We start from the raw sequence: 21,010 nt of genomic DNA on the forward strand, positions 1-21,010 counted from the left end.
GTGCTGTTGGGTAACTGTTTCCTCCAGGTCGGACATGACCACAGCCATCCTGAGTCAGGGCATCTTGGATGACCTACACAATTCGATGTCTGCTCTTCTGTATTACATAATGCCATGTGTTAGCATAGTTCATACAATTTAAGTATTCTTTGGGGATGAATGCTGGAACTTCCTGCTAAGAACACGTGAGGTCAGGAGTAGGATTTTCCACTGGGGCCTCATGCTGATGTTCAAGTTTTGCATTACAAAGCATTTCATATTTTGGAATTTTGAGTTAGGGGTACTTGGTACCCCACTATCCAATGAATTAACAACTAGACCACTCGCTGCATATTTAGAGGTCACTTACGCACATTCCATACTACTGCTGAGGTGCCTGGCCACCAGCTCTGGGAAAATATCCTGCAGACTACGCCAGGCCTTGTTTTCAACTTCATGTCACACCAGGTGGAGAGGCCCTCTGCGATGTTCTAGAGTTCTTTGCTACAGTGTGGGGCTTGTGTGGAGTCACGCGTTCACAACTGTCAATGGCTCCTCTGCCTTAGATTTTACTTATTGGCGGAAGTCTGAGGGAAGTGGTGGAGACAGTGGGCTGGAAAGAGGAGAGTTATCCCAAGCCATTTGTTGGTGTTGGTCTCACAAGTCACTGAAATGAAGTTTGGAGGAAAAATTAACGGACTAGTGAGAGGACATTTTGGCTGCGAAGGCCTTTTTAGCCACGTGAGACTTCATCTCCCCCCTCCTCCTGCCCCCTCACTCCCCAGTATTTCTCAGAGCAACTGCCAGACAGGACCAGTCTCTCGGCAGCTGTCACCCACTTATTAGTGGGACTCTGCAGAGGCCTAGAGAAGGGGAGGGGCACTGTAACCGGGGGAAATAAAATTGTGTTCATGGCCGGTGCGTTTCCGCGATGCCAAGGTGACCAGCCTACACCTCCCTCCCGGGCTGGTGTTGGGTGGCTCTGACAAGTGTCCAGAGTGCTCCCAGACCGGCATCTGCTGCCCGATCGCCATGGAACTGGCAGCTGCAGCGAAGTCCCCTTTGAGAACACACCGAGGAGATTTCTAGAACCATTTTGGAAGCATTTGTCTCCACAGTGCCCGCTAATCTCCCTTTCATTTGTAATTATTTTATCGCCTTGATTCTGTGCATTGGCACGGGGCCCACGGCTGATGCTGCTCCCTGCCGGGGTCCACCGGGAGGTGTCCGCGCCCCGCTGTCTGCGTGGAGATGAAAAGGGCAGAAAGAAGACCAGCCCCGCGCCCTGGCTTCAAACAGGCCCTGTCTCCCGTGGGCAGCCCGGGGAGGGCCTGGCTGATTGAAGTAGCCGGAATTATGAAGCCCATAGCCTTTGAGGCCAGCCGCCCTCTCCCGGCCAAGAATAATTGAACAAATAGTTTATCTGGTGCACCAACAGCTGTAGAGCCGGGCGATTTGAGAGGATTAGGGGAGAGTAGTGAGCGGATACTCCCACAGCGCCTCCAAATCCTCACCCTGAGTCGGACCAGCCAAGAGCGCATGATGAAGCCCTGACGTCACCCTTTAAAGTCCATTTTTCTCCCTTTCCAAGCGACTCTTCCCAGTGCTTCCAAGAATTTTAAGTGGACAAGGCAACTACCTTTGAGGGTCCCCACCGCTGGATTGCATTCAGTGGTCCCTTGTAATCACCCCGAACTCATTCCATCCCAGACAGCTCAGATTCACGGAGGGTGGGGGAGATTCTGGTCGGTCTGGGAGGCAGAGGCCACTGCCTTTCCTCAAGTCTGTGCTGCCGGCAGCTGTTGTGATGCCTAAGCAGGGCCAGGCCAAGTTCAGGGTAGGATGAAAGGGACGTTATTTAGGAGGGCGATGGCAGAGGAAGACGAAACAGCACTCCTCCCCGAGGGAGAAAAAGTAGCCAACAACTCCACAGGAGCCAAAGGTTTGTTTATTTATTCTTGTTTTTTTTTTTTTCTTAAAGCATATTTAATATAACCTAGTTAGGTTAATGGGAAATGAAGACATTGTTTGGAATTATACAGGGGCTGGGGTGTGGCTCAGCAGTACAGCATTTGCCCAGCATGCACCAGGCCCCAGGTTCCATCTCCGGCACTAGGAAACAAACACTTCCAACTGCCCCTCCCTAAAGAAATACTTGCTCGTAGATTGACAGCGGACAGCAGTCCCACGGCCTTGTCGAAACCATCATGTTAGGAGGAGAACATCTTGAAGTCAAGCACAAAGCGTCTGTCCTTCAGTCCTCACAGACTTCAGTTTTATACTTAATACCCGTTTCCTCCCGACCCTCACAAAGCACACCTGGGTATTCTGGGAGAAGTTTATATCTCCCCAAATTAATTTCTGGGAAAATCATGTCACTTTCAGATTTCTGCATGATCCTTGCCACAAACAGTTTGAGGTGGCCTGGCTGACTCATGGCTCCCTTATAAACAAAACTGCCTCTGGCTGTCCAGACCTTGCCTACTTTATTTGGTAATTCTGGTTGTTCAATAAGTTTTAAGGCATTGTCCAGACTTTTGGCAAGAAAATGAGCTCTCCTTGTGGTGGTTCCTTGAGGTCTCTATTGAGAACTATGTTAATTCTGTCCTTTAACAGCCCATATTTTTTCTCAGGAATGGAGATCCAGGTTTTCCCACCTGTAACCTCCAGGTTCTGTTTACCTTCCACTGAAGAGGCTGTGGTCATTCTTTGGAAGTATTTGAACTCCTCCCTGATCAGAGACCAGGGCAGATCTCCATACTTGCTGATGCTCATATTGTGGGACAAATCAATGATGCAGTTTTGGAATGAACCATGATGCCAGTGGTGATCACTTCCTTGCCAGCCCAGATGCCAGGCTTCCCCTCAAGTTTTGGTGCAGAATTCTATTTATTTATTCTTAAATTCATGTAACCACTAGATGAATACTTGGGTGAAATTTGAGAGAAAACCTTTATAACCTTCAAGTGAGTATTATGCTTCTAACTATGACTTTGAATTCAGAAATCACAAAGTCAGAGAGGATTGGTAAATTAAATAATGTAAAAAAGTCTGAGGGGGCTGGAAGATGGCTTAATGGGATGGAGTGCTTACTACATATACACAGTAATATGAGTTTGGATTCACCAAGACCCACAAAAAAACCAGCTGTGGCCAAGTATTCCTGTGCCTCTGGCACTGGGGAGGGTTGGGGGGCTAGAGAGAGGAAGATCCTAGGGGCTTGCCGACCCCCAGGTTGGTGAGAGACCCTGTCTCAAAGGGATAAGGTGGAGAGGGAAAGAGGAAGACCTTACAGGGCCTCTTCTGGCCTTCACATGTGTGTGCAGGGGTGTCTACATCTGGCACATACACTTACACCAAACACATACACGCTCTCTCTGAATGGCAAACGTATGATTTAAAAAATATAATCAAATAAAAAGGGTTTGTGACTCGTTATAGAAAAGCCAGTCTGGCTCAAGCACTCACAGGCACCAGCCTGCAAAACAGCAAAATCCAAAAGAAGAATGGGTAGACGGTGTGACCAGATCATTTCCAGGACAGCAAATATAAAAGGTCCCTAAATACATGTAAACGAGGTTCAAACTCTTTACAGTGGGGGCAATGCAAATTGCAAAGTCTTTGAGGGAGGCTGGAGAGATGGCTGGATGGGAAAGAATTCTTGTGAAAGCATGAGGACCAGAGTCTGGGTCCCAGAACCCACAAAACAAGCTGGGTGTGGTGCCACGCACGCTTCTAACCTGGTCTTAGGCATGTGGACACAGGAGGACCACTGGGGCTTGCTAGCTAGCTGAAAAATCTGAGCTCTGAGTGCAAAGGACTAGTGTGGAGGACTCTTCTGAAGCCGTCCTCTGGCCTCCATTTATGCACAGGAGTGCACGTGCACACACATGTGCATACTCCATACTTGTACACACACACACACACACACACACACACACTCCCACAAAAGATCATTTGTCACCTATCAGAATGCAAAAAAAATTGACAATACCTCTGTGGACACATCTGTGGGGAATAGATTACATTGATGTTGATGGGAAATCAGAGGGCAATTTAGTAACATCTGTCAAAATTTGAAAGTCATGTAATCTTTGCCACAGCATTAAGACCCTTGGAGATTTACCTTATAAAAATTTGCACAGTGGCATGAACACAAGAGTAAATCCACTCATGTGTTTATAACTTGAGTTGTGAATACAAATCCATATTCATATTTGTATTTGTAGTTGTATTAGATGTGCTCCCCTGTGTTTCTTCTTTGTGTTAATTGACTTTGTGTGTACTTTGGTCACTCAGAGCTTATATTCTGCAGGGGGAAATATCAGTTGTACCTGTGGGGTCTCCAGTTTATGGGAGACTCACAATTAACATGCTGTCTACCTCAGAGTCTATAGACTCCCTTATTTATGCTGCCTCCCTGATCTCGGACTGCAGTGATCCACAGAGCAGAAGCAAGTGACTTCATTGGTTTGGGGCAAAGAGGTGCAATCTATTTTGGACAATTTCTTACTTCTAACAGATTTATTTTTTATTTTTTTATTTTTTAGTGAAAGCAAGACAGTTCTAATTAATGTCTTTCTAAGACCAGGTGTCAACCTAGATCAGCAGGAGTAATAATTGAGGCAGAGAAAAATCTTTATAAACCTTAACATGTGACACTTCTTCCCTTCTTTTACGATCTTTTAGAAAAGTTAGCAGTTCTTTGAAAATTATGTCTCCTATATTTTGATCACATCCCTCTCTCCCCAGCTCTTCCCAGGGTTAGGATTTCATGCTAACTCCCCATTTCCATGGTGGAATTTTGTCTGTCTGGAGCTTGTACAGGTCCTGTGATTGCTGTCACAACCACTGTGAGGTCACATGTTCAGCTGCCCTGTTGTGGCCAGGGGACACTGTTTTCTTATGGTCATCGACCACCTCTGGCTTTTACAGCCTTTCAACCCCTTCTTTCTTAATGATCCCCGGGCCTTGGGAAGGTCATGTGTTAGGGTGCATAAAGATTTTTCTTTGCTTCAGTCAGCACTCTTGCATTCTAGGTTAACACCGGATCTTGTAAAGTCATAAATTAAAGCTGTCTTGGGCGTTATATAGATGTTCCATTTAGGGCTGAGCATTCTGCATCTTCTTACTCTCTATACTTGAACCAATTTTTGTGTTTCTGTGTTAATCACCATCTACTACAAATAGAAGCTTGTCTGATAAGGGTTGAGAGATACATTAATCTATGGGTATGATGATAAGTCATCAGGAATTGGTTCAAACTAGGTCAATTTAGTAGAATAATAGTAGTAGGTTCTCTCCTAGGTCCTATGACCTGTCTAACCACAGGGTCTTAGCCCTGATACTGGTAGCAGGTATGGGTTGCATGTTGTGTAGGAGGCCTTAAATTCAATCAGAAAGTGGTTGGTTACTCCTCTGATGTTCATGTCACTATTGAGCATGCCTTGACAGGCCATTCATTATTGCAGGTTCAGAGCTAGGTAAGATTGATGATTATTTTTCTCCCCTAGTATAGCACTTTCCAACTGTGAAGGCTACCCAACAAGGACGAAGCTTCCAGATAGGATCAGAGTGATTTCATCATATTCTATAACTCTATTATGTGATGTCTTCAGCAATACAGCCTTACTGTCAAGTTCTGGAGGGTAATCATTGCATCGGCAGTAGTCTTCAATGTTTGGGGTCTATGGAACCTCATTGGCCAAAAGAGGAAGTAATTCATTCTTGGCATTGGGCTTTTTAATCTGTTTTTAAAAAAGATTTATTTATTCATGTATTTTATGTATACACCAGAAGAAGGAATCTGATCTCATTTACAGATGGTTGTGAGCCACCATGTGGTTGCTGGGAACTGAACTCAGGACCTCTGGAAGAACAGTCAAGTGCTCTTAACCAGTGAGCCATCTCTCCAGCCCTGGGCTTTTCATTTGTTAAATGTAGTGTCTATTAGGAGCATTGTTATCATTTGTGGTGTGTGTGTGTGTGTGTGTGTGTGTGTGTGTGTGTGTGTGTGTGTAAGCTTCTAAGTAGTAGGTAGGTTTTTGTATGACTTTATTTGAAAGCTCTTTAGTGTTTATCCATTTCTATATTTCTTCCTGTATTGATTAGATTTTTGTCAACAACTCAAACTGGAGTAATCTTAGAAGAGGGAATTGGGGAATTACTTCTATTAAACTGCCTTGTAGTTAAGTCTGTGGGGGCATTTTCTTGATTAATGATTAACGTTGGAGGCCCAGCCAGCCCACTGTGTGCATTGCCAACCTTGGGCTGGTGATCCTGGATTGTATATGAAAACAAACTGAGCAAGCCATGGAGAGCAAGCTAGTAAACAGTTTTCCTCCGTGGTGTCTGCCTTATTTACTTCATGCCTCCTGGCTCCTGCCTTGAATTTCTGCCCTTACTGGCCTGTCATGTGGAATGGTTAGCTGAAATAAACCCTTTCTTCTTCAAACTGGGTATGATCAGTGTCTATCACAGCAAGACAGATGCAGTTTAACCTGTTCTATTCCATTGCCCCCTTTAATACCACTGTGTTCCACCTTCCCGTCTTTGAGAGCACCCTCATGGCCCCTTACTCAGTCCTGGTCTCTATGGGTACTCTAAATGAAACACATGTATAGGAATATTGACAGCTAACATCCACATATGAGCAAAATCATGCCATGTTTGTCTTTCTGGGTTTGGGTTACCTTGCTCAGAGGTTTCCAGCATTTCCAGCTCCATACATTTACATGCACATGTCATAATTTTGTCTTTTGTAATGACTGAATAATATTTCATTGTAGAAATATACTATATCCTCATTATCCACTTATTGGTTGATGGACATTTAGGCTGTTTCCATTTCCTAGCTATTGTGAATAGAGCAGCCATGAACATGGATGAGCAGGTATCTCTGCAGTGGGATACAGGGTTCTTTGGGTAAGTGCTCAAGAGTGATATAGCTGGATCACAAGCCTCTGCATCGGCAGTACAAATGGCTGGCATTTTAATTATTTTAACTCAGTTTTGTACCCTTTGCTATGGGTGTCTAGTATCCAGTGATGCTGTAAAATGCTTTAGGAAGTCAAGCCAGCTGTTTTTCTCTTGGAGGGGAGGCATCTTTCTCTGCACAGGGTGCTTGGCCTAGAAAGCTGAGAGAAGAGGAGAAAATAGGGCTGAGTTGAGAGCGTTCTCTCTGCCCCAAATACAACACCCAGAACACCCATGGAATTATAAAGACGTTACTTTCCTTTGTTCATTTTCACATGGTGTATGTGTGTGTGTGTGTGTGTGTGTGTGTGTGTGTGTGTTGGCATGATTGCATGCATGTAGTCGCACACATGTGTATGTATGTGTGCATGAGTGTACGTGGAGGCCAGAAGCTGATATTGGGAATGACCTTCAATTTCTCTTCCACCTTGTTCACTGAAGCAGGGGCTTTCAGTGCCCCCCTTCCCCTCCTCCCCAGACGTCATTGATCTGGCTAGTCTTGCTAGCCCATTCACTCTGAAGAGTCTCATTGCCACTTTCTGCAGCTGGAATTACAAATGGGCCACCATGTTCACTGGCATTGTGTGGGCTCTGGGATCTGAACTCAGGTTTTGTGGTAAATGCTGTAACCACTGAGCTATCTTCCTGGTTCCCTAAAAGAATTCTTGATAAAATCACACTTATATGCATTGGAGGAGCAGAGAGAAGAAATAACAGCATTTTAGGAAAGAGGTAAGAACCTTAGAAAAGAAGCCTCTCTCTCTCTCTCTCTCTCTCTCTCTCTCTCTCTCTCTCTCTCTCTTTTTTCTCTCTCTCTCTCTGTCTCTCTTCCTCTCTTCCTCTCTCTCTCTGTGTCTCTGTCTCTCTGTCTCTGTTTCTGTGTGTGTGTGTGTGTGTGTGTGTGTGTGTGTGTGTGTGTGTGTGTGAGACACACTGCAAGTGCAAGTGTGTGGAGATCAGAGGACAACTTTATGAAGTTGGGTCTCTCTTTCCACCTTTCCGTGGGTTCTGAAAACCAAGCACAGGCTGCCAGGCGTCACAGCAAGTGCTTTTACCTACTGGGCCACCTTCCTCGCCTTGGAGGCCTTTTAGAGGATCCTTGCCTATGTCTGAATCCTATGTGCGTTTCCCTAATGGTTTTGGAGTTTTGGGTCTTACATTAAGGCCTACGATCCATTTTTAAATGCCTTTTGTACAGGGTATGAGGGATCTAGTTTCATCCCTTTATAGTGAACATCTAGTTTTTTTCAGGACTATCTGTAGAAGAGTTTGTATTTGGTATCCTTGTTAAAAACCAGGTGTCAATTGCCATATGGATTTATTTCTGGGTCTTCTGTTGTGTTCCATTATCCCACTCTTTGACCTGTGTCTGGTTTGGAAAAGCAAATGACGGCTCTGTGGGATAATGTGATGATTCCATCCTTGTTCTTTTTATCTGAGACTATGTTGGCCACCCAGAGTCTTTTGTGCTTTCAAATGGATTTTAGGATTTCCCTTTTCTATTTCTGTAAAGAATAGTATTGAAAATTTTAATATTTTAATTAATTTATTCTTTTGAGAATTTCATATAGGAGTACTCTGCATTTAAATCATTTCTATTTCCTCATCTCCTCCTTCCAGCTTCTTTCCCCCTCCCTCTCAAGCTCATGACCTTTTCTTCTTTATTATGATTTCACACACACACACACACACACACACACACACACACACACACACACACCCCTTACTCAGTCCATTTAGTGTTTGCTCATATATGTGTGTGTTTAGGGTCAACCATTGGGACTGGATAACCTATCAATGTACTCTTCCCTGGAAAGGATGGATTCTCCCTCTCTCAGCAGTCAGAGATTGCCTGGCTCTTCATGTTCAGGCAGGGGACTTAGGATATTTCCCTGTCCACTCTGGGGTTTTGATGGCAATTATTACACTGAATGTACAGATCACTTTTGATAATAGAGCAATTTTCAAGATGCAGTTTTGCCGACTCATGATCAGTATCTTTTTTAGTCTCATTCCTCAGTGTTTTAGAATTTTCACTGTAGCCTTGGCTAGGTTTATTAGTATGCAATTCATTGTTTTTTTTAAGCAATTGGAAATGAGATTCTTTTCCTGATTTATTTCTTAAATTTTTGTTATTGGTCTCTAGAAAAGGTCATTTTTTTTTTGTTTATTGATTTTTGTATCCTGCTAAACTGTTCTAGCTAAACTTCAAGCACAGTATTGAATAGGAATGAAGAAAGTAGACACCCTGTTTCTTTCTTGATTTTTGTGTAAAAGAGTTGAGTATTTCTCCATCTCATATAATAAATTTTCATTTGTAACTTGTGTCTATATCAAGGTATGTTCTTTCTTCTCCTAATTTTTCAGGACTTTTTTCAGGAAAGTTTGTTGGTCTTTTCTGAGTCTAATGTGATTATAATCATGTGTGTTGTTTGTCTTTAAGTCTATTTGTGTGATATGGAATATTTCTTAATTTGCACATGCCAAACCATCTTCATATCTTTGGAATAAAACTTACTTGTTCGTGTCAAAAATATTTTTGATATGTAGTTGAATTCAATTTACAAGTATCTGCTAAAGAACTTTTGCATCCTTGTTCATCAAAAAGATTGGTGGACAATTTACTTTTTTTGCTTGTTTTTTTTTTGTTTTGTTTTGTTTTTTGTTTTTTGTTTTTTTTGTGACAGGGTTTTGCTGTGTAGCTTTGGAGCCTGTCGTGGAACTTGCTCTGTAGACCAGGCTAATCTTGAATTCAGAGATCTGCCTGCCTCTGCCTCCTGAATGCTGGGATTTAAGGCTTGACAATTTATCTTTTTCTTGTGTTCTTGTGTGGCTTTTGTATCAGTGTAATGCTCCTTCATAAAATGAGTTTTGTAGCATCCCTTCCCCTTACACTTATGGAATTGCTCGAGAAGCCCTGGCATTAGTTCATCTGTAAAGACATATTAGACTTCAGTCTTGATTCTATCTAGGACTGAGCCTTGTGTAGTTGGGAGACAATTTATTATTGCTTCATCTTGTTGCTTGTTATAGACCAGTTTAAGTTATTTAAATTGCTTTGGTTTAAGTTTGGTAGACCATATATGTCTAGACATTTATCCATTTCTTCTATGTTGTCTAATATATTGGAATACAGATTTTCAAAATATGCCCTGACTTTCATGGGTGCTTACTGCAATATCTACCCTCTTGCTTATAATTATATTAATATGGAACCATCTTTTTTGTTTGTTTGTTTGTTTGGCTGAGGGCTTGCCAACTTTATCCTTTATAATTTGATAATTATTTGATGTTTATATTGTTCTATGTTATTTCCATTTCATCAATTTCTGCCCGATTGTCCTGCCCCATGAGCATGTGGTAGTGAAGTCACCCACTGTTACTATGCTGAGATTCATTGTTATATCTAGTACTGGTTATAGCGTTGCTGTACTAGCACCCACAGCATGTGCTAACAACTGTTCTTATTGTGCCTGAAAACCTGATGAGAAGCAACTTCTGGCATGAGAGTTTTATCTTGGCTTACAGTTCACGGGAGTACAGTCCATTGTGGTGAGAAATGGCATGGGAATGACGTGACAGCAGGATTGGGGAGGCAGCTGATCCCAGTGGACAAGCAGTCAGGAAGCTGATAGTGGTGGGTGGGAGTACTCAGCTTATTCTCCCTTTCACTCAGTCTAGCACCCCAGCCCACATATAGGGTGGATTTTCTCACCTCAATTAACCTAAGGGAGTCTAGAAGCTTCCTTACAGATATGCCTACAGATGTGTGTCCATGGTGATTCTAAACCCCACCAAGCTGACCATCAAGATTAAGCATCATAGAAGAAACCTGTTTAGAATTGTAAACATCTGGCTTTTCATGAGGACTTGAACTCAGGTCCTCGTGTTAGCACAGAATGTGCTATCACCCATGGAGCCATCTCTCCAGCTATGAATTCTGTTTTTCAATCTGGGAACTGAACTCAGGTCCTCATGCTTTCAAGATAAGCACTTTACAGATTTAGCTATCTCCCAGCCCCTATATTAAATTCTCAGTAACTTCTTTGGTTGCAATATAGTGTAATTTGGTAATAATGGTCATTTGGAAATTCTTAAGCAGAGTTTTTAAATGTTCACAAGTCATTGACAGTATAACAAATAGTCCCATCGTTAAATAATGTCAGCAATACCACTGGAAAGGTCTTATTAAAAGGCTGGAAATTGTCATGTTTACAGTGGTAGAAACTAGTCTTCCAAAATGGTATTTTTTTTTTGCTTGAAAGGTCCAGTTTTGTCACTGACAACAAGTATTGCTAATTGTTTTCATCAAAGTGGCAAGCTTATTTTATTTATTTAAAGAAAAGCCACAATATCCCTCTAAACATCCACATTCAAATGAACTGATGGCTAGTTTAGCTGGCAACTTACATCCCAGCTCTGCGTCTACCTGCTAGGCTACCACCGTACTGTACGTGGCAAAGTGACTGATGGGGTCCGTGACGTTCTATTTATTTATTTAAAATGGGCTCCCTGTGCAGCTCCAGCTGCCCTTGAACGTGTCATCTTCCTACCTCAGCCTCTCGAGTTCTGGGATTGCATGCATGAACCACTATAGGGTATGTAAAGGACTAGGATTTGGGAAGATTAATATTTTCTGTTCTCTCATCAAGTGAGAGTGGTGTCTCCTCCTCAGCTGGGAATGTGCAGCTAGGCATGCAAGGGCCACTGGTGAGTCCTCGATTTGTGTTAAGGCATAAGCACTTTTGCCACCATCGCTTTTGCCCCATCAGTGCAAATGTGAACACAGCACAAAATAAATAAATAAATAAATAAATAAATAAATAAATAAATAAATAAATAAATAAGAAGACAAAGTCCATGTTGGTATTATTTTGAAAACACTTATGCAGTTCTGGAGAACTCCTTGCAATCTGTAGATCAGTTTGAAAATATGGCTATAGATTCAAGCGTGTGCAAAACTCACAAACATTGGATGTCTTGGCAGAACCATTGTATTGTTTCAGAAAAAAACCAGGTAGAGGCATGTGGCGTGTGGGGCAACCTCTTGCTCCTGAACGACCATATCCAGTCTTGCACTCAGCATTTTGCTCCGTGTTGATATATATAAAATTCAGGGCTCTTCCTTTAACCTTTCTTTTTTTAACTTTTTTTTATTTATTCTTCAAGTCATTCACATTCATGCATCTCGATGCCATTCATCTTCCCATCTCTTCATGTCCACCCTCTCTGCCCTTGCAACCTCTCCCACCCAAATAAAATAAAATGAAATTTAAGAGAAAAGAAAAAAAATCTCATCATGGAAGCTGTAGTGTGGCACGGTGAGTCACATAGTATATCCTTTTGTCCACATATCTTTACTTGTAAGTAAAGTATTCATTACAAAGAGTCATTGGTTTGGTTTGAGGCCTCTGGTTTCTGCTACACCCTAGATATGGCCCATCACTGAGGCTCCTCTTAGATATCCTGTTGTTGCCCTGTGTCAACAGGGAGATCCTGCAGCTTTGAATCTGCAGGACCAGCCCCTTCACGTGCTCTAGCAGATCACAGATGGGTGGATGATGTGATGGGCCAACTCATAACCCTGGTTCTGGGCCTGGGGAGTTGCAGGGTTGATCAGCCCATCCTCACCACCATGCGAGCTCTCTAGCATTTCCCCAGCTAGTTCACCCCTTGCAGCAATGAGCAAGGGGCAGAGCCACTTTTCCTGCCCTCAGGTCATCTTACCCACACCCACACCATCAGGGCCAGCTCTTCTGTGTTGCCCAGGAGAAGAGCAGGTGCCACTCTCTCAAGTACTGCAGCTGGTGAAGGGCAGAGCCAGCTCTCCCAACTGCCACAGGCAGGGCGGGGAGGAGTGGAAGGTCATCTCTCCCTCGCTAATGCCACCATATGGGCCAGATCTCCCAAGCTCACGTTCATGTGGACAGTTCACCTGTACTCCCATCAACAGGGTCATCTCTACTATGCTGCTTTCCTGAGTGCAGCAGCTGGTAAGGGGGATGGTCAGCTCCCTTGTTTGCTGTACCTGGCAGGGGTGAAGGGGGAGAGCATCTTTCTCTCACCCTTACCATCACACTGCAGATGAGGGGCAGGGAGTTGCTGTACCAGGCAGCCCACTCTCATGCCCTCAGGGCTGGCTCATCTGTGCCTCTGTCTACAGGTCAGCTCTACTGTTCTGCCTAGGTGAGGTGCAGGGCCTGTTCTCCCAGGTGCTGCTTCTGGTGAGGGGTTGGGTCAGCTCCCCTGCCTGCTGTAGGTGGCAAAGAGTGAGGAGTGAGGGCATCCTTCCTTCATCCACACCACCACCTGGCAGATGGGGAGGGGCAGGACCTGCTCTCCCATTCTCACACCCTCAGGGCCAGATTGCTCATGCTCCCATGAACAGGGTCAGCTCTATTGTGCTGCCCAGGTGAGGTGTAGGTCCCTTTCTCCTGAGTGCTTCAGCAGGTGAGGGGAAGGACCTATTCTCCTTAGCGTTGCAGCCAGTGAGTGGCTGGGCCAACTCTGTGCAGCCCTATCCTTTCAACCTTCTGTGGTATCAGGATCCACAGATGTCAACACAGATCATGGCTGCATCAGGTCCATGAACCCAGACATGGGCCCCCAGCAGCAGCCCAGGCCCAGATATCACCATGGCGCTGGCTGGCAACCACACCACCCACGTCAGCCCACTCCTCACTGCTTTCACCTCTTCAGGTATGCCTCTGTCCATAGGACATGAACCATTCTCTATGTCTCTCTCACACACCACACCACACGTTTGCTTACTATAATAGTTCTGTTCTGGACTGCCTGGTGCATTAAGGCACCAGGTGGACTTGTGTTTTCTCCTTGGCACCCCAGGCATGAGTGTGGGTCTTCTTGTCTGGCTCAATCCCTGATGGCACTGGCAGGGCTGTGTTTTCTCCTTGGTGCCCGGGCTTTCTTCACCTTTCAAACTGTAAAATCTCCCAGGGTATTGATGGTGAAATAGGCCTGTCTTACTTTAGACTCAGCAGAAGTGGGACAGAGATGCATCTGACTTACAAACACTGAGAACATCACTCATTTTGTTGTGTAGGTGCTACACAAATGTCTGTTGCAGATACTTCTGATTTTGTGTGATTACTACATTTAGGTAGAATGTTCTAGGTGTTCTATTAGCGATTGCTGTCTGATAGAAATAAAATTTTGCAATAGTATTCCACTGTGCCTGCTTCTAGGAAAGAGATTCAGGACTAGAGTTTCTGAATGCTCCTATGAAGATGAGCCCTGACTTCATTGGTTGCTTTAGATTTCTGTTGGCTGTAAAATAAACTCACATGATGACAGTCACATTTCTCCACCCCAGTTAGAAAGGAAGGGTCCCACCCCAGGCTCTGGGGTTAACCCCAGGAGATTGTGACTCTCTGAATCTACAGTGGGGGTGAATTTAGATCGCCAGGAGACGACCAGGGGCAGTATGGGGCCAGAACTTTCACCATCACTTCCCTTCGAGATCATCGGGAAGTTTGTGGGCTCTACACGCATGCTCACCATGGGCTCTCCCATCCAAAGCAGGGTTAAAGGGGACAGTGGCAGTCTGTGGAGAGACTGGGGACCTGGAAATTAAGGAGGTCACTTACAATTGGCAACAACACAGGGGACACTGGGTTGTGTTCCAGACCTCTGTACAACTGTTGTCAAGTCACATCACATCTTGGGGTGACTCTGGGGAGTTATTCTGTGAATGTGGACATTCATGATCTTTCTAGATCTGGTGACTACTATGGGAATGCTGGTGGTTGTTGGCAGAGCACGTGGTTAATAAAAGCAGTTTACTATTACCTCCTCTAGGGGGCATGCCAGGACTCCCAATGGCTTTAAAAAGTTAAGCAGGCAATTCCTCATTCCCAGTGTCTCTGGGGATCTGAGTTCTAAGTGAAAAAGAATTTACTGTCTAGGGAAGGAACCTGAGGCTGAGTACTCATATTGAATAAGAAAGGAGATGGCAGAAGATACATCAGGGAAGGAAGGGTTCAAAGAGACTGAATCAAAGGAGGGTCCCAGGTGTGTAATGAACACAGTGCTGAAGGCTAAACTTGGAGACGAGCACAGAGGGAGCTTGGTAGCTATTTTTAAAATGAGTCCAGTTTTTCCACTCAGTGAACACTGAGTAATCCAGGAACATCCCAGGTACTGGTAAAGATGATAGAGTAGGCACAGATGGGCTGTCAGGCCCATGGGCAGTTGGCCATCACAAAGGTGTTATGGGAGTTAAAAACGGGCTGAATTTGGACAGAGGACAACATGTATCAGAGATATAATCTGGTCTGGGGGTCAGAGAAGAGCCGAAGGCAGCAGACTGTAAGGACCAGTAGGAATTAATGCATGAAAAGGAAGTTGAAAGCTGTGGATGTGGCGGAGGAAGGAGGAAGCCATGTGGGGGAGACATTACTGTAATGGAAGCACTGTGCGGGGGCAGGGGCATGGCATGTGGGAAATGGAAAGACAGATAATATGGCTGGTTTCCTGGATGGGAGATGGAGGAATGGTTAACATAGGCTGAAAGGCTCAGAAGGGGACGGATTACATCAGGAGTCTCAACTCAGCCCCCAGGACCACAAGACCCTTTGGAAGGCTTAGGGAGGCACATGTATGGAAGGAATAAGGCTTTGCAGGGACTCCGGTTAGGACTGGTTACAACCACACAAGGGAGAGACGGTATGGACTGATGTGTTCTAGAGGGAGCTGAAGAAGACTGTGATGTTTAGTAGGTGGCCAGAGTAGATTTTCAAACCCATGGCTTCATCGCCAAATGAGCAAAACTGATACGATTGTGTCCCCTCAAGCAAGACAGATAATGTGAAGAAATATTCCTCCCACTGCGACCTCCTTCCTCACTTAATCTGACTGCATTGCCTGTGTGGACAGGTAACTACAGAGACCTACCACTCTACCTTGAAGGGGGGACTCTGTTTGCCCCACAGCTAAAATACCCTGGCACTTTAAGCATCATTGAAGAAAGAGATAAAACTCCAGCTGGCCCCTAACCAGAGACCTGGATTAATGAGATGCTATCTGTCACCAGGAACAGTACAAGAGTCTCTCAACTCCATTGAAGAAAGACTTTCTTCTGGGATCTGTTGAGTTTCTGTCTGCAGACTAGCTGTTTTCTGACTAGGCAGCGGCCGAGCACATTTTTTCTTGGAGCCTTGCATTGGAAGAACAGAATACTCTCATAGCTGAGAACTGGCTCCACCACCTTCTGTAGCATGGTGCAGTCCCAGAAGTGGGTCATAGCCCTTCCGAAGAGTAGGGACCAGGACTAGCGACTAGACTTTCAATACAAGATTTTCCATCAGGAACAGGACATGCCACTCACTGCATACCCAGAACACAAGGTTAGCTGGCCTGCGTTTTGAGATCAGACTGAGCGTGCTGGAGATGTGGTCTGAGACCCTTAGGGGGAGGTGTAAGGGCCTGGCCTGTAACTCTAGGACTGCTCAGAGCTTTGGGTCATAAACTCAAGCCCGTCTATTCTTATCTCCTCACAGGTGCTGGCAAGTTCACAAGCACACCAGGGAATCTCAGAGGCTCAGATTCCGCCCAGCCTGTGTGGTCACCTGCTGCAGGAGTTACATTCTCATCCCTTCTGGCTTCCCAGGATTGCCACTGTACCAAGCGCAGCAGTGAGAAACGGAAGGGGCAATGGTGTTGGGAAGCTCACCCCTAGAACTCTGCAATGTTTACAGAGTCACTCTGAAAATAACTGCTATGACCGTACTCATCAAAATGTTTGTTCGTTGTCTACTAGACACTACTCTGGGCTCAAGGACTATCTCTGTAAACTAAATGAAGACCTCTTTCACCTGGAGAGTTTTGTTACAGTGGAGCATGGCAGGGAAACGATAAATGCAGTATTTCCTTTTTTTTGGGATGTTGCAGACTCAAAATTCAGTCTGATCCATTTGGGTGGAAACATCATTCCCTCTGATGCAAGGTGTGGCAAGGGAGCCTGTGCTCGTCAAGAAACCTCACCTCATGGGGCTGACATTCTGCTGCAGAGGTCTGTTCTGCTATGAGCTAGGGGAGAAAAACAGCAAGGCCACAAGGCAATTGCTGCATGTGTAGGGAACTGAATGAAATACAAGAGAAAAGTAGAGTTGATTAAGCCGTCCGATCTAAACCTTTAAGTCCACGTAGGTGCTATTGCTGTTTTAAAAACATCAAATTGTCCAATCCTTGTTAGCTAGCTTCTCTGGAGCTGTGGGTTGTAGTTGCCCTGGGAAGCGGAAATAGATGAGATCTCTGGAGTAAACTGGGGGGAGGGGGGCAGTAGAGGGTAGGGAATGAGGGATGAGAACATGAGGAAACGAGATGGTCAAGCTGGGGGAGGGACGGAGTGGGAGAGCAATGAGAGAGATATCTTGATAGAGGGAGACATTATGAGGTTAGGGAGAAACCTGGCACTAGGGAAAATCCCAGGAATCCACAAGGATGACCCCAGCTTAGACTACTAGCAATAGTGGAGGGGATGCCTGAACTGGCCTATCAGATTGGTGAACACCCTGTCATCATAGAGCCTTCATCCAGTAACTGATAGAAGCAGATACAGAGATCCACAGCCAAGCACCAGGCTGAGCTCCAGGAGTTCAGTCAAAGGGAGACAAGAGGGATTATATTGAGCAAGGGGGTTAAGATCATGATGGGGGAAATCTACAGAGACAACTGAACCAAGCTCATAGAAACTCATGAACTTTAGACTGACAGCTGTGGAACCTGTGGACTGGAGGCCCTCTGCATACTAGAGACAGTTGTGCAGCTTGGTTTGTTTGAGGGGCCCCTGGCAGTGGGATCAGGATCTATGCCTGGTGCATGAGCTGGCTTTTTGGAGCTCATTACCTATGGTGGGACACTTTGCACAGTATGATGTAGCGGGGAGGGGCTTGGACCCATCTCAACTGAATGTACCAGGCTCTGCTGACTCCCCATGGGATGCCTTATACTTTCAGAGGAGGAGATGGAGGGTGGACCAGGGCATAGGGGAGCGGGGGAAGCCTGGGGTGGGAAGCGGGAAGAGGAATGAGGGGGAATCTGTGGCTGGTATGTAAAATGAATAAAAAAAATTCTTAAATTAAAAGAACCTGTGCAATCCAAGGCATCTTTCCATTTTTCTAGGCATTCTGTTGTTTCTTTCAATATTATTTTGGAGACTTTTTTTTGGAGTTCAGAGTGCAAACATTGTATAACTTTTGATAAGTTTATTCCTAGGTATTCTCTTGTTTCCATGATAGTGTAGATGATACTTTTGTTTTCTTTCATTTTCCGATGTTTGGTGCCTTGTGTGTAAGTTTTGAAGGTTAGTTCTCCAACCTCACAGAACTTACCATTTTACTAGCTTTCCAGATGACTTCTGTGGGTTCTCTTGAGGCCACGGGATCTCACCTGCCCCTGCACATAGTTCTGCTCTTTTCCTTCCAATCCACATGCCCATCACTTTGGTTGGAGCTTCTAAAATAACGTGGAATACATATTGTGAAAATGGGAGGGAGAGAGGAGAGAGAGAGATGAACCAAATTTTGGTCCAGACAAATGTGGCTCTTTGTCCCTATGGGTAGGATGTCACCTAGGGCTTGGGGAGTGCTTATGAAAGATGTGTGAAGGCATAAGCTGAAGCAATGTTTGACTATTACAGGGTTAAAATCCCTGTTTTTTAATTTTTACATAGAAAGCTTAAGAGACTCATGATTATATTGGTGGAGGGCTGGAGTCATAACTCATCAAGGGGCAGAAATGCTAGAAAATTCTCAAGTGGGTAGAATGGTCAGAGAGAGAACTGAGCTGGGCATTCCCTTGGTGCTTCAGTCATGTGGGTGAAGTCCCGTGGACGGGTGGGCTCGGCTCTGCAATGCTCTGTTGTTCCTGACCTTTGACACATGGGATTTCAGGCTTAGTTCACTGCCAATGAAGCGGTAGGCAGGGGCACTTACTCAACCTCTTCCTGTGTTTGCTAATAATTATCACCCAGTTCATAATGGGCCTCGCACTGCTCCCACTTCCTTTAATTAATTTGCCCTGTATTAATTACTGGAGTATTTTGTTTTATAAAGGTGATGACTAACCCAGCCGGCAGGTTCAGAACTGCCCTGTTGGCGTTTGACTGACAGGGGCTTGGTCTCCCCATTCAGCCCCATCCATTCAGGAGCATACATCATTCTCTCTTGACACCAGGTGTGGCAAAGGAGCTGGGCTTGCCAGGGAGCCTGACCTCCTGAGGCAGGGATCTTGTCAGGACCGCTGAGTCAGGGAGGTCAGTTCTGTTCATGACCACATGAAGTTGAGCACAAACAGCCCCTGCACAAAACATGGTGGGACTAGAGACCCACAGGAGAGTACCTGCCAAGGTGACCTTAAGGCTGGGGCCCCTTCTACCAGAGGTCTGCAATCTTCAGCTTCTTGGAGAAGCCTAAAATATTCTTCTAGGATACAGGGCAAAGCTTTTCATGGAATGAAGGGATATTTCTTCTCTGCTTTTCTCTTGTGTTTTCCCTTTCTTCTCCCTCCCGCCCTCCTTCTTTCCTTCCTTTCTTTGCTGGGGATTAAACCCAGGACCTTGCACACACTAAGCAAACAGTTTAACACTCACCTACATCACCAGCCCTTGAGTTCTTTCCTCAAGTGGATTTTTATCTTTCTGTGTTTCCCTGTCTTGTGGAAGCTGATTCTCTGCCCCGCCCCCCAGAGTTACTACATTTTTACCCTAACTTTATTCCCTTCTCCTGATGGAAATCTTACGAAGTTTAAGGTTGGACTCACAGTTCTGTGTCGTGGACACTGAAGGTGTGTCAGCCAGGCCAACATGATGGAGATTGCGGCACACAGACTCTGCTCCTGGCAGTCACCTCCTAATGTTGCCTCTACCTCCTGTGCGGAGCTGTCCCTCTCCAGTGTACACTCAGGGTGATTTCTACAGGTCTCAGGGCTCTTGCCACCCCCTCCTTAAGCCTATCCAATGGGTCTCCGTCACCTGTAAACAAATCTGTAACTCAGTAGCTTGGTACCCAGGTTCTCCAAGTCCCTGTCACCACCCTTCCCTGTCCCTGGAGCAGCTGTCACCACTCACTCCCTCGTGGCTATTCAGAAATTGTCATTTGGGGGAAATTCTGAACACCCGGGGACGCACCAGCCACCATATCTCACACATTCCGTCTGCTTCCTTGATTGCTATTCCTCCATGCCCTTTCTTTTTGACCTCCTGTGAGTCTCTCTGACTCATGGCAGGCCCATTCCTCTATCTTTTTGCCATAGCCCTCTACACAGCAGAACCAGCCCCATGTGAGAATGATTTATTGCTCCCTCTCATGCCAGCTCCCAACCATTGGATTATGCCTTTCTCAGGGCTGCGGACGAGGCTTATTCATCTCATAATCCCAGGCCTCTCAGAGAGCTGTTCCCACAAAGGGAACGAATGACTCCTGCTTACCGGACTGAATAGACGGCGTGAATGAAGCGCTGAGCTCACTGCAGCCTTTGCCCCAATCCAGATGTGTGTTATCTAAGAGCAAAGTTGCACAATTTTCAGAAAGCCACCCTCTTTGAGATTAAACATAAGACTCTTTTCTTCTTCTCTCTAATGCTATTGAAATTTCAGAACAATCCAATCTAGATATTAAGCCAACTCCAAGCAATTGGTCTCACATATGCTTATTCAGTCTCCCAACACTGCAATCCTCCTGCCTCAGGAGTTGTCAGCCTACTTAGGCTGTTGATGGCTCTAGACCTGACTTCAGTTTACTAAGAGTCAGTTATTTCCTGGTGCTTTCACCATTTGGCAATTGTCTTTCTGTAAGGTACCCACTGCCTCCTCATCTTAAGTGGTCCCTGGAGGTGGCGAAGATACTGCCTCCACCCACGCCTCTGTAAGCAATGCCCTGCCCAATTTTTCCATAACTGGAAAACCTCCGCCATAGTCAAACAAATAGGTCACTTTCAGAACCTCTATAAGCCCAGACTATGCAACTCCACCGGGTGGAATTTGTCTCATAGTGACCTCTCCTCTGTCCTTCATGCCGTGCTTTGAAAGTCATTCTAC

At 45.2% G+C, this 21,010-nt stretch overlaps 1 pseudogene; it reads right to left on the minus strand.

Moving 5' to 3' along the window:
* Nucleotides 1-2,233: 2,233 nt before the first annotated feature.
* On the minus strand, nucleotides 2,234-13,080 carry LOC131914651 (dihydrofolate reductase-like; annotated as a pseudogene).
* Between the last annotated feature and the right edge of the window lie 7,930 nt (nucleotides 13,081-21,010).

The sequence above is a fragment of the Peromyscus eremicus genome, chromosome 7, assembly GCF_949786415.1.
Source record: "Peromyscus eremicus chromosome 7, PerEre_H2_v1, whole genome shotgun sequence".
Classification (NCBI taxonomy): Eukaryota; Metazoa; Chordata; class Mammalia; order Rodentia; family Cricetidae; genus Peromyscus; species Peromyscus eremicus.